This window comes from Lissotriton helveticus, chromosome 1_1, assembly GCF_964261635.1.
Source record: "Lissotriton helveticus chromosome 1_1, aLisHel1.1, whole genome shotgun sequence".
Classification (NCBI taxonomy): Eukaryota; Metazoa; Chordata; class Amphibia; order Caudata; family Salamandridae; genus Lissotriton; species Lissotriton helveticus.
This window is the reverse complement of record NC_136057.1, coordinates 796,395,458-796,408,656: the sequence shown is the minus strand read 5'-3', so window position 1 is coordinate 796,408,656 and position 13,199 is coordinate 796,395,458. Positions and strand designations below refer to the sequence as shown.

At 43.0% G+C, this 13,199-nt stretch overlaps 1 protein-coding gene across 1 annotated transcript in view; it reads left to right on the top strand.

Moving 5' to 3' along the window:
• FOXP2 (forkhead box P2) overlaps positions 1-13,199 on the top strand; it is a 273,445-nt gene that overhangs the window by 235,023 nt on the left and 25,223 nt on the right. The window lies entirely within an intron of this gene.

Below are 13,199 nucleotides of genomic sequence, written 5' to 3'. Positions count from 1 at the left end.
CGAATTGCAGGCATTCCACTTATTAGCTTTTTCTGTATTGTGCTCCTAACTCTTAATGACGTGGAGTTTGCATTAGTTTACAAGAAGTTAATTACCTCAATTGTTTTTACTCAACTCCTTCCTTAACAATGGTGAAAAGACCTAAACCGAGCGAATTCCCAAACACCTGAAAAGTTGGGTGGCTTAATATAATACATTTTTAACATGTCAATCTGCTTCATGGAATAACAGATCAATATAGATGATGATGTTGTGCTATTTGAAAAATATATATTACAGTCATGAGTCAATACCTACTTAATTCTTTCCTGGACTCAGACAAAGCCGACAACAAGTTATATAGAATTCTGTTGTGGAGTTAGGTTGCACTGCAGTGTGTTCATTTGGTGCTTCTATTAATAAAGTGGTTCATTTTAGGACTCCCCCTTTAGTTTATTGTTATAACAAAGCTAAAGATAGGAATTTGATTTTAGTTAGAGTGTGAGGTAGAGATGCTGTCTGGTCACGTTTGATGATCCCATTGATTACTTGGATTTGGTTACCCTCACTTAATATGGCCTAATGTGGCTGCTTACCATCCATTTCATCATGTAGCTGGGATTGTATTAAAACTATCAAATGCAAATTAGCAAATGTTTGTTTGTATTCAGGGAAATTACATACCATAACTAATTTTAATACAATTAACTTGGTATTGCTTTTAGAAAACATTAATGCAGGTATAATTGGATCCTCCCTGAAAAGACTTTTGAGCAAGTCTTAGACATCTGTATTTACCTAGACATTACTTTTCAGTGGGATTTTATTACTTTTGAGCTGGGATTGTATTTAAACTATCAAATACAATTGATCGAATGATTGTTTGTATTTAGGGAAATTAGATACCATAACTAATTTGAATACAATATGCATGGTAGGCATTTTGGAAAGGTTAATTAAATCCCTGCTAAAAAAGGCTTTTCAGCAAGTATTAGACATCTACATTTACCCAGGCATTAATTTTCAAGTGGGGTTTAATGAAGTAAGCATATCTCCAAAATTGCTAAGGCCTTATAGGCAAAGAAATGGGGTTTAATTGACTTCACCGCTCATGTCTTTAGATACCGTCTTAGGCTGACCTCGCCATATCGAACAGTATTTATTTGTATATAAGAGAATAATGGGATGATAAAAATACTTTCAAATTGAAAGGTCTACAGTACAGTTTCATTTTGTAGTAGTAGTTAATTCATGTTTATTTAGTTAAAATCGGTACATGTAAGCGGCAGGGTTAGACGGTTACCCATTTGGACAAATTACCAATAAATAAGATAAAAACCTCATTTAAAAAAAAATATATAACAAACAATTATTGGTATTTTTTTTCTTTTTTCGAAAGCTCGATGCCCCATTAGCATTGTTTAAGAGTAATTTTTGGGAGATAGTAGAATAAAGTTAAAAACATAAAAATTAACTGGCTTGTGACACAAAAAAACAACTAAGATCAATAGAGGTATAAGATGGAAAGTGCATGGTGAAAACTGGGCAGTTCCTGTATAATTGTGAGGCTCCAGGTGTTTAACGGAAAAGGTACATCAGTATGGGCTTCTCGAGTGACCAGTGACTTGATACTGCAGCAAAGATGAACCAGGGTGGAATATGTTTCCAAGCAGTCTTATTATGGAGCCGTGTTGCGTGAGGCTGGAAGGAATTCACATGAGTCTCATTCAGTGAAGATTTCCATTCTCAGGGACAGCTAGTTAGTGCTTTGGTGTTCTTCGCCTAAGGTGCCACAATCTTTGTTCGTTTCTGCTCACTGATGTGGTCTGTGCACATCATGTGAACATCCTGATGTTACTGTCAGCTGTGTTAGTGGCTTGGCTCTACTGTCGCCCTCTCTCACAGTTTATTGGTAAAGACTTGGATAATCTGCCCAAGGAGTTCACCATTCAGCCTGTTTTCTACTCACAGGGCTGGACTGTATACAGTGCGGCTTGGATGATGTTGGTGAATTTCCCTAACCTTGCAAGAGTTTGTGCAGTATTATTGGCAAAACACAAGTCGGATACTTCCCTGTAACATCTGAGGTCATTAATTCAGCAAAGAGGAGTTTAAAACAGCACAGATCATAGGTGAAGTGGGGACAGCAACACAGTAAGTGTAGCCAAGACTCAAGGGGATACTCACACAACCTGCAACATGATAAGTCATCCTTGCGAGCCTAAAGCTGGTTAAAATCGAAGATTTGGGAGGGCTATCTGGCTCATGTATGTGATTCTATTATGAGACTGATGACGTAGGGAATATTTAAAGTATGGTTGAGTATTTACCTTGATTTCAAAAGCAATCAGAGCTGTGAAAAAAGGCTTGTGTTGAAGTCTTTCAGTGTTTCTTCCACATCCGGCTTAGGTGATTTACGTGTTTCCCATCTTCTTCCACGTTAGCAGTGGAATAGTCGGATTAGGCAAATTTGTTGTTTTGATCTTAAGAGTGCTGATGGCTAGGTGAAGCTGTGACTGCCATGCGAAGTGCTCGTCTGCAAATATGACCTGTAATTGGGCTTTCAGAGATAGAGCTGGGGTGTGCTAGGTGCAGATGTTGTATTTCATTAGATCTCCTAAGCAATGAAGGTCTCGGTTTGCCAGGCCCATCTCTAGCCTCATACTAGCCCTCTTTGCGTGCCAGGTATAGGAAACTTTTTTTTGTATGACATTATTTGGTGGTATGTGAGACATTGACTCAATTTCCATGGAAAGGCACCAACTTGGCTCATAGCATGTTTAGTATTGGCTCGGCTGTTGAGATATGTAGTTGGCAATTTAAGCATCTCAGACTGTAAGACCCCAGATTCCTTTGACCTGAGATGTTTAAGGTGGATCCATGGGTATGCCCTATCGTTAAACTCAACACTCAGTTATTTGCAGCTGATACAGGTGCATGTTAGCTATTCATCTACCTGCCATTCCATGGATTTCTTTCGGAAATGTTTGCCGAAGTCCATCCCTCATGTTGTTCATGTTGTGGGGGTTGAGTGCTCTTCATAGACCCATTCTTGTTTGGTTTAAGGTGGTGATGTCATCAGCATATTACAGAGTCTGTAGGAGTATGCTCCCTATTCTTGACATAATTACACTTGCGCCTTCTAGAAATGTTGGCAAATTTAAAGATTAAAAAGAGGCACAGCTAATACATAGCCTTGTTTTAGGCTGTTATTTGATGGAATATTTGCAGACACTATTGTGGTGCTGGTTTTGATCCTAACCCATGTCCCCTGATGCAGTAACATTATTGCTGCGAGGAGTTTGGGGTGTATCCCCCAAGAATTTAATTTGTACCATAAGGTTTCCCGGTCAACTCTATCAAATGCCGCAATGTAGTCCTCAAAGCAGCATAGAGGGGACTGCTTATCCTGTGTGGCTCTCCACGATAGGTAGGCAAGAACTAATATATAATCAGTTGTTGCACAGTCTGGTATAAACCCTGACTGGGTGTTGGGAATGATGCTATTTTCTGCTACCCAGGTTTCCAGTTTGCCCAATAGGGTACAGCATAAGCTTTAGCTTCAAAATCCAGTAGAGCTATTAGCAGATCGATGGCCGGGTTTGTGCGGTCTCCCTTTTTGTGTATTCGATGTAAGATTGATCCGTGCCATGTTGGTGGAATGGTGGATGTGAGGAAGGCATAATTGAAAATTGGCGGCGGGAGATCAGCCCAAAAGGCTTGGACTGGTTTGAACACTGCTACTGATATTCCACTGGATACCGGTGCTCCATAATTTTCATTTGTTTCATTGTTTTAGTTATGTCAGCTTCTGGGATTACTAAATCCTGCATGTCCGGGCAATTTGATGACAATGTAGGATAATTTCCTCGCGTCTCACTCGGCTCTCCGCTATATAGCTGTTTATCATAGTTAACCCATAAGCTCTCTGCTACTCCGTTCTCCTTAGACTGACCATGGAGGATGAGTTGGTTGATGTACTTCCAGAAGAGGGCTAGATTTTTCTCTTTGAGGAGTACACAGTTTTAGAAAAACTTTTATTTGTGCCCTTTGTGCCCTGCTCCTTGAAACAGGGCTATTGACTAAAGGCCTATTAGCTAAATCTGCCCAATGTGTATTGAATTAGAGTACGAATGCTAATATGCAGAATATATTGCATGAAGTTCATAATTCTTTTGGTCAGATTTCATTCCAATACCTTAAATTCACAACTGGTCGTCTTGATGGCTGGCTTGTAGGGGCCTTCGATCCTTTCTATAGCCCATTCTCATGTGATTCTTGGCATGTTGTTTTGCATCTGAGCTCTGAGCTATAATCCTTGTATCATGCCAAGGCTGCCATAACTTCTCTGCCATAAAGGTCGCACATTGGAGAATGTTTGAGCACTCCTAAATTATCACTTCTTCATCCTGAAGAACCCTTATTGGAAGAAGGTATATAGATGGTATATATTTTGTAGCTTTGTGGTGACTCTTATACATGGTGGAATGGGAATACACTGTGTTCCACATTATGACTTGGTCGGTATTTGGTACTACATATATACATCACGCCTGATAAAATCCGATTCCACTCAGCAAGAATTTATTGGGTGCCAAAATGACTACCCAATTACACGTTTTTCTCTATTAATGGGGAATAATTCGGATTTTGTTCTTTTTTGCACCAAAATATATTTGATTTACCAGGTTGTTTTTCCCATATAAATATAAGCACTTTTGGCCAGCCCAAAATTATCCTGCGTATGGAGTGTTTATTTCAATGCTTATAAATTCGATAAGTGGTGTACCAGGAATTATCAATCACATTGGAATTTAATGACCAGCTTGCAATGGGGGTCTATGTGACTCAATAATCCAATTAATTGAGAACGAAATGCACTCCCTCCTAAACTGTCCATGTTACACTGAACTCGGATGGTTGTTACTAAATCAACTTTCTAACAAGCACTGTGTGAGTAAAAGTGACAACATTTATTTTCTGTTTTCAGCTGTGCATGACTCAATTAACTATGCTGTTGCAGAATATATTGACAGTGCAGTGAGGGTGTTGGACTTTTATATATTTTTCTAGAAAACGAATGCTTCAGATTTAGGAGGTTTTCTTTTTTGCATGCGATATATTTGCACATCAATGGTGAAACAAATAATTAAATAAGGTTATTTCTTTATGTCTTATTTATTGATGTTCATATTTTAAATTTATATGGATCTGTGACTATATACGAGTTATCAGAAAGTTTTACATAGAAATAATGTAAGTCAGACCCATCGGGTGAGAGGCAAGATGGCGGTCGGATGAGGCCGTAGCTCGCACCGTACCGAGAGCCTGATGGCGGATTAGGCATGTGCTGTGGTATATGGATTTGAATATGCTGAGTTGATTGACAAAGGCAAAGGCGGTATAAGGAAAGAATTATGCAACCAGAGCTTACCTGTGGCGTACTGACTCAGCAGACTCCGGAGGCTTCGCAGGGGTGGTATGTGCAGCTGGTGGCGGCATGCATTGGGCTGACGCTGTTCAGGTATTCCCAGAACCTGCGGAGGATTTTCCTGGTGTTTCCACTTCGTCTGGTGGCCTCCGCTTCAGCGTGCTGGCATTGTCAGAGGAGGAGGTGAGACGGCTACCTGCTCGGCAGTGGATTCAGCGGACTCAGCATCAGTACGGGCGGAGCTAGCAGCAGATATCGAGATGGAGGGAGAGGCGGCTATCTGTTTGGCAGTGGACTCTGGAGTACTTGTGGAGAATACGGAGAGCACGGGGAGAGCGGAAATGGCTCCAAAGTCAGCGGCAGCACTGGCGAAGGCAAAAGCAAGACTCGCCCTGAAAACCCCTGCTGTGGCAAGATCGCCAGCAGCAGAAGCAGATCACTTGGTGGCTACACCAACACGGGCGCACAGAGGAGAAGGCGCCGGTAAAGGAGTCAAGTCACTATCGGAGAAGAAGAGGGGAGAAGTAACGACAAGGCTGGCCGATTCCATAGTAGTGGACCTCATGAGAGGCAATAGCAGCAAGGCGGCAGGGGTGTCAGCGGCAGAGACCAGAGGGGCAAAGAATCCAAAAGAGGTATTGGACACACAGGTATACAGAAGGGCCTCTGAGTCTGATTAGCAAAGTGAGCATGCACCCCCAGTTAAAAGAGGGGGGTGGAGCTGCGTGATGAAGAGACTAGAGCTCACCCCATTGATGCCAATACCATTGAAAATAACACCAGTAAGAGAGTGGACAATGCTGACAAAGCAGCTAATACTGTCAATACTGCTACTAAAACCCCACCTCGGATAATATCACAAGTAAAGACAGAGACAGGGGAGGAAGGCTTAGGTGAGGGAAGAAAACCCGAGAAGGACACTGAGAAGGAGCTAGATTTTTATTCTGTCTCGAATGGAGGAGAGTGGTCAGATGAAATTACAGACAGCAGCAACCCAGAAGCAAGTGACAGTTATTTAGAACTAGAGCCCTCAGAGGGTGGAAAGCCTGGGACCATCCAGAGGAGAAGGAAAACATGGGTGAAAGAGCTCCCATGGGACTACACCCCCTCGGTCCAACTTACAAGCACCCCAGTAAATGCAGAAATGGAAGTGAAGGGAGGTGAGACTACTACGCCGACATTAGAGACTATCATGCAGGCGATATCCGCTCACCACGAGGAGACCCAACAGGATGGGCGCAAGCCTCAGGCGGTAATGAGGAAACTATAGGGAGTGGTGCGAAAGCTGTCCAAGACATGTAGTACATTCGGGTAGCGGATGACAGATCTGGAAACACGGGTTTGTTCCACAGAGACAGATTTGGCAAGTACCCAGGAAATGGCTAAGTCACAGGAGGCACAGATAACAGATATCCAGTGGAAACAGGAAGAACATGAGAACCACCAACGGTGGAATAACCTAGGCGTCCTGGTTGTTCCTGAGGGGGTTGAGGGGGAGGATGCCCGCAGATATGTCATTGACTTGTTTAGAGAATCGCTCCCTGAACTCACGGACTGAAACTGGTCATTACAAGTTCAGCGGGCGCATAGGGTACCCCTTGTGCAAAAACAGCTAGCAAGAGAAGGGTCATTGCCACGAGCTATACTGGTTTACTTCGTCAGCTTCCTGCTACCACAAGCAGTGTTTGAGAAGGCAAGACCTGAGGCAAAACGCTCTAGGGATGGGGTCCCATATTTTGTCCGCCCTGACTTCTGCCACACCACCGTCGAAAGATGGTGGAGGCTGAGGCAGATGATTAAACCATTTCAAGATAAAAGGGCTCAGGCCTTTTTGAACAACCCAGCCAAGCTAAAGGTTATTTGGAATGGGCAAACACATTTTTTCTGTCCGAGATAAAATCCAAGGAATACCTGGACAGCTTAATAGCATCAGAAGGGTTGGAAAAGATTTAAAATAGAAAATGGATGCCTTCTTTACCCCTTTGTTCTTGAGGGTTTTATTTTTTTTCTCTTCTTCATCCTCTTCCCTTGTCCGTTCTCTCTTTCCTTTTGAAGGCAGTACATTTAAGGTATTGAAGGGAGGCTGGTTACTGTAGTTGCACTGCATATACTAAATAAAATGATGGTTTGTTCACGGGCACTTGGGCAGGTGCGATGCACTCATCACACACAGACATATGTCTGAGTGTCTCTCGGAGGTGTTGGGGTGGGGGTGGGGAGCAGGAGGCATGGAGGGGGGCTGGGATTAAATTGTGGAAAAAACACAGTCAGAGAAGAAGTGGGAAATAATGTAAATCAAGCTATGAGGGGCAAACCCTAAAAACATTGGACATGCTACCCAAAGCCATTTAAACCTCTCAGGTTCATTTATATGAATAAATGGCTGGATTTAAGAGCTCAAGGATGTAAAAAAGGTGATCTCGCAGGTGTAACATGTAATATTAGTGCAGCATAGTATTATAATACAGGAGAGTGTGTTTTAATCAATCAATCAATCAATTAGCTTTATTCGAGCATCAAATATGATCATAAAAGCAAACCCATAAATAACATGCGTGGTTTTAAAACCGTTAACACCCTACATTAAAATCATGACCTTGGTGCATTATTACTTCAAAAGATCATATGACTCCTAACAGAGAGCGCTTTTAAGAAATGAACTGACACTTGAGCAAATCAGCAGTGAGCTCATTGAATGTAGGTGCAGAAAGGCGATCTACATCTGGGTATCCCTGAGCCCCCCAAAATTGAGATTAAATAGCATCTTGTAAAACAACAATACAGAAAAGCACAAAACGCAACAAACTCTGAGGGGAATTTTAGTTGTATGGCCAAAACGGAATGGAAGAGGATTTATATCGCCCGAGGGCGAAACAAAGCTGCAATCTCTTCTACCCAAGCTTTCATCAGGTTCAGAGGATGCCAACCCAAGTGTCAGTGCCCAACCCAAGTATGATTCGAGCTCAAGGGTGGTTTGGAATAATATGTAATCCTTATTCTGAGTCATGGTTAGTTCTCCTGCTTGCCTTTCTTGCTGACTCATTTCAAGGAACAGTAGCTTCAGCTGGGATCTATCACCCTAATACACAGATCTTCCAGTTTGTGGAAACAGTTCTACACAGCCAGTAAGTAACAAATCAGCTTGACACAGACCAACCACGGGATTTGAAGACACATGGTACATGATAAACAGTCTTTAATAATATCCCCTTTAAGTAGGGCTTGAGGATTGCTCCAAATGGAGCATCACAGTAGCAATAGGGCCAAATTAATGCAATCCTCAACGTACTCCAAACCAAGCTGTGCAAAATGAAGCTTGGGCTACTTGGCGGCAGGCCTAAAAGCCTTTGACATACCCTGTTTTTCTCTATTTGGAGCCCAGAGTCCTTTCTGTAGCCCCAAATGCCTGAAGTGTAGTTTATAGAGATAAGGGGTAAAAGGTCCCAATCCCTTACTGGCCGGAAAATGAGCGTAGATTCTCTTTTTTGATTATTGCCTTTGACAAGGGGAAAAAAACCCTACCCCCTAATGTGAGAAAGGTTCAACAGGTTTTTTTGGGCAAGATTAGTTTCATCTGTTTTTTTCTGGAAGAAATTCCAATCATGCACTGGTTTGTTTTTTGTAAGGTGTTTATAATAGTACTGACACTCTAGCCATAAGAGTGAGTGAAAGAACAGCTGACTGCCACGATCCGGAACCGCATTATGCCAGTGACTTTAAGAATCTTTAGGACTTATTTCGAAAGACGACGTTGATTGATTATCCAAGCATCTCACCCGCCCTGAGGAAGCCCCAGGCCGGATGGCCATGTAAAGGGGTAAAACACGTGTTGCCTGAACTGAAGGTTTAAACTGGAAGGAATTTCCTTCCAAAAATTTCTAAAAAAGGGGCAATGGGATTTTTGCCAATAATGGAAGCCAGGTTAGATATGTACCCAATACGGTTGATAAAATGATTTCTAACCCAGGATACACACGTCAAACAAGAGCCCTGCGAAGGAAATACTATCAAGGTCCACATTTAGACGTTCCTTGATCTACAGGCAATTACAAGGGTCTTATTGGGGTTCACAGACAGCTTCTGAGAGGCCATACAATCTATATAGCCTTGAATTAGCAGTTTCAGGGATTTAGGGGTTCTAGCAAGTAACACTGCATCATCTGCATAAGTTAGGGCAGGGGTAGGGATGTTTTTGATTAAGGGAATGTCTGCTCCCTTGGCCAGCAGTTTCTCCTCTAATCTACTAACATACAATAGGAAAGATTGTGGATCGAGAATGAACTTCTGCCTCACCCCTTGACCTAGGCCAACAATGTGGTGTATTCACTGCCAGGTCCAAACCTTATAGTAGCAGAGAGATTGTAATTGGGGCCCTCAAGAACTCAACTAGGCCCCTATCTATCTCTAAGCTCTCTAACTTGACCCACAACTTTTACCTTACCATGCTATCAAAGGTGCAAGTGAAGTCCATGCATGCTAGAAATATAGCCCCATGCCTTGCTATGGTATATTTGTTAATTATGAGATGCGGGTTGAGGCATTGTTCCATCCTCTCCAACCCTACTCTAAACCAGTGCTGTAGCCAAGAGAGGATGCCATTGTCCTCCATTGCAGCCTTTCTAACATTATTCTTCTCAATCTCTTGACTCTGGAGTCTATAATTGATATTGACTGATACCAGCTGGGATTACTTCATTTTTTTTTTTAAACAGTGGAGCAATTAATACCGTTCTCCATCATTGAGGCAAAGCAGTTTTACACACCAGAATAATACATTTTGTATCAAGAGGAGCTCATAGTTTCATGTTTGACTTAAATAGATCTATCAGAACTCCATCATGTCCAGTAGCTTTATTCGATAATTGCCTCAATGACTTCTTCCAGGAAGAACTCAATTTCTAGCTGGAATTCCATCAAATATTGGTTTGCACCCTCCTCACTTGAATCCCCTGTACTGTATACCAGGTAGAAATGATTTATCTGAACTTATTCTAGCATCTAGTGATGAAATGCTACAGGTAGATGTAAAGGTTTACTTTTATTGACCATTTGTTAGAATAGACAGGCATTTTTAACCTTACATGTATTAACTAATTATCCCATACTTTGTACTGATAATCCTCTTTCTTGTTTTTCAAGTTAATTTTTTGTTATACCTAGCATCTTTTGGCATGTTTCCCCTGTCTTTTTGCTTTCTACCCTCCTGGTTTTGACTATGTTTTTGCTGGTTTAATGTCTCTGTGCACTTTCTCACTGCTGTTCAGTGTTAAAGTGCAAGTGTTCCTGTTGTAAATTGGTATTATGGATTGGTGTTTCCCTAATTGGCATATTTGATTTACTGGTAAGCCCCTAGTAAAGTGCACTGAGTGTGCCAGGGCCTTAAATCAAATGCTACTATTGGGCTGCCTGCAGCACTGATTGTGCCTCCCACAGGAGTAGCCCTGAAAAAGGTATCGCAGACCAGCCACTGCAGGGTCTGCATGCAGTTTGTAACAGCCATGTCGACCTGGCATGCGCATCCACTTGCCAGGTCCTAATCTTCCCTTTTCTTACAAACAAGTCACTTCTGAGGTAGGCCCAAGGTACCCCTTTAGGCAGGGTGCCGTGAATGTTAAAGGTAGTACATGTACTGGTGTATGTGGTATGTCCCGGTAGTGAATTACAGTGCATTTCGTTTTTTACTATAAAAAGGCTGTCTGTCCCATAGGATAGAAATTGGAGTTTTACTTATAACATCTTTTAAGCAAAACTTTCCATTGGGTCAAGATAGGGAAATGGAGCTCAGTATGCCTGGACTCAGAATGGAAAAAGGCATATTTTAGTAAAGATGATTTGTATGTTCTGCGTTTGAAAATACCCCTTTTATAAAGTATTTATTTTCTTGCTTAGCCATCCTTTGTGCCTCTTCTGGGTTTGTGGATAGACTGGCTTTGGAGTGACAGGGGCTGGGGATGTGCATTTGCTTCAGACAGCAACTGGGGAGGTTGAGGTGTGTCCTGCTTTTCCTGGATGAGTCAGTGCTGGGCCGAATGGACCTGGACTGCATTTAAAGTAGTGGGAGGAGATTTCCCTGCACCTGAATGGTCCTGGTCTGCTTTAGACAATGCTGTCTCCACCTCCTGCTGGGAAGCTGGGCCAGAGAGAACCAAACTACTTTAGACTAAGCACAGACACTCTCTGCCTGAGAGAACAAAGGCATTTTGAGTATAAATATTGGGGCCCAGATCCCAAAACTTTAGAGCTCACTGGAAAAAAAGGACCTGCCAGGAAGAACAGCTGGAAGAGCTGCCAGGTGGAGTGCTGCCCCTTTGCTGTGTTATTCCTTTGTTGGTTTGGCCTGCAGTTGCTGCTTCTGCCTTGGGCAGTAAAAGGACTGTACTGAACTTTCTTTACATGTGCTTACAAGAGCTTGACGTAGAGCTTGCCTCCTGTTCTGAAGTCTCAGGGAATGCAAAGATGTCGCCAACTTCTGGAACCGTTGTTTCAGTTGCCACAGAGAAGGGAAAAGCAACCGACTCTGTCGCTAGCTCAGTGTCCTGAGGGCACCGCAGAAGATCCCGCCGCATCTCACACTGCAACCCTGGTCTCACCGCCACCGATGACCGCTGCCACCGAGCCGCTGCTAGCACCGTGACCTGTGGACACCACATTCCGAACCATCTCGCTTCACTTCGCTGCCCTGGTCTCACCGACACCATTGCTGCCTACTGACTTCGACACCCATGACCACATTATGGCTGGGGGCACTGCTCATAAGTCTCACAACGCACCGCCTCATCCCACACCGCAGTCTGGGACGATGGATGCCAGCTCCCGCTAACTGGCTCTGTTGCTTGCACCTTGACCTGCCACCACTGGAACAAGCACCGCCTCACTCCGCATCATAGCCCTGGCCTCACCGATGCCGCTGGACGACTGTCACCCAGCCGCTGCTTGCTCTGTGCCTGGAGGTCACCACAGGCTGCACCGCTTCTCTTCACATCACAACCGCGATGGTTGCCACGGCGATCTCACACCATTGTGTCGGCTGCAAAGAAAAAGGTACTGTTTATGACTCTACCGACACCCCTGACCGACGTGGTCAGACGTAACTGTTGGATTCTGTTGTTTTCAGTATCACTGTAGCACCAGACGGAGCTACCAACTCGCAAGTACTTTGTTTTTGAGATATTTCTGCAATTTTAAAGGATATCGTGCAAAGTATATATTTTTAAGTACTGTATGTTGGATTCTTATCAGTTTGGTCCTGTTTTGGATATATAAAAATACTGGATATTTTTCTAAACTGGTGTGGTGTCAATTTGTAGTATTTTCACTGTATTACTGTGGGTTATGGGCAAATGCTATACACACTGCCTCAGAGATAAGCCTGACTGCTCCTGCCAAGCTACCAAGGGGTTGAGAAATGGTTATTTTGGGAGTGTAACTCCCTTATCATGACTAGATGGAGGGGTCCCTACTTGGACAAAGGTACAAACCATTACCAGCTAGAGACCCCCATTTCTAACATGTATATGCCTTTCTACAGCTGACTAGTTCAGAAAAATCTCAGGCAACAGCTTGAAGGACATGATCTAGGTAGATACAAGCTAGCCTACATTCTCTGCCTAACCAGGGCTGAGGTCCTTCACCCCTGATCCTGACTGTTTTTGTTAAACAATCTTTAATAAGTAGCCCTAACCTTTCAAGGTCCTCAGCTCTCAGAGAGAGAGTCTGCTCATTGGAAAGGCAGCTGATCAGTGCATAATCTCTTCACAATTATTGGTAAATCAGCTCCTCTCCACACTAG